Source organism: Triticum dicoccoides, chromosome 5A (genome assembly GCF_002162155.2).
Source record: "Triticum dicoccoides isolate Atlit2015 ecotype Zavitan chromosome 5A, WEW_v2.0, whole genome shotgun sequence".
In the NCBI taxonomy this organism is placed as follows: Eukaryota; Viridiplantae; Streptophyta; class Magnoliopsida; order Poales; family Poaceae; genus Triticum; species Triticum dicoccoides.
This window is the reverse complement of record NC_041388.1, coordinates 582,372,543-582,373,902: the sequence shown is the minus strand read 5'-3', so window position 1 is coordinate 582,373,902 and position 1,360 is coordinate 582,372,543.

The window sequence follows — 1,360 nt, the reverse complement described above, 5'->3', positions numbered from 1 at the left end:
TAGGTTCATCATGATCTAGTAGCATGACTTCCAGAATAGGATTACCGTACCACTCTGGTGCGGATCTTACTCTGGTTGATCTACGCGGTTCGGTAGTAACTTGATCTGAAGTTTCATGATCATTATCATTAGCTTCCTCACTAATTGGTGTAGGTGTCGCAGAAACCATTTTCTGTGATGAACCACTTTCCAATAAGGGAGCAGGTATAGTTACCTCATCAAGTTCTACTTTTCTCCCACTCACTTCTTTCGAGAGAAACTCCTTCTCTAGAAAAACTCCGAATTTAGCAACAAAAGTCTTGCCTTCGGATCTGTGATAGAAGGTGTACCCAACAGTCTCCTTTGGGTATCCTATGAAGACACATTTCTCTGATTTGGGTTCGAGCTTATCAGGTTGAAGCTTTTTCACATAAGCATCGCAGCCCCAAACTTTCAGAAACGACAACTTCGGTTTCTTGCCAAACCACAGTTCGTAAGGCGTCGTCTCAACGGATTTCGATGGTGCCCTATTTAACGTGAATGCAGCCGTCTCTAAAGCATAAACCCAAAATGATAGCGGTAAATCTGTAAGAGACATCATAGATCGCACCATATCTAGTAAAGTACGATTACGACGTTCGGACACACCATTACGCTGTGGTGTTCCGGGTGGCGTGAGTTTTGAAACTATTCCGCATTGTTTCAAATGTAGACCAAACTCGTAACTCAAATATTCTCCTCCACGATCAGATCGTAGAAACTTTATTTTCTTGTTATGATGATTTTCAACTTCACTCTGAAATTCTTTAAACTTTTCAAATGTTTCAGACTTATGTTTCATTAAGTAGATATACCCATATCTGCTTAAATCATCTGTGAAGGTGAGAAAATAACGATATCCGCCACGAGCCTCAATATTCATCGGACCACATACATCTGTATGTATGATTTCCAACAAATCTGTTGCTCTCTCCATAGTACCGGAGAACGGCATTTTAGTCATCTTACCCATGAGGCACGGTTCGCAAGTACCAAGTGATTCATAATAAAGTGGTTCCAAAAGTCCATCAGTATGGAGTTTCTTCATGCGCTTTACACCGATATGACCTAAACGGCAGTGCCACAAATAAGTTGCACTATCATTATCAACTCTGCATCTTTTGATTTCAACATTATGAATATGTGTATCACTACTATCGAGATTCATTAAAAATAGACCACTCTTCAAGGGTGCATGACCATAAAATATATTACTCATATAAATAGAACAACCATTATTCTCTGATTTAAATGAATAACCGTCTCACATCAACAAGATCCAGATATAATGTTCATGCTCAATGCTGGCACCAAATAACAATTACTTAGGTCTAATACTAAC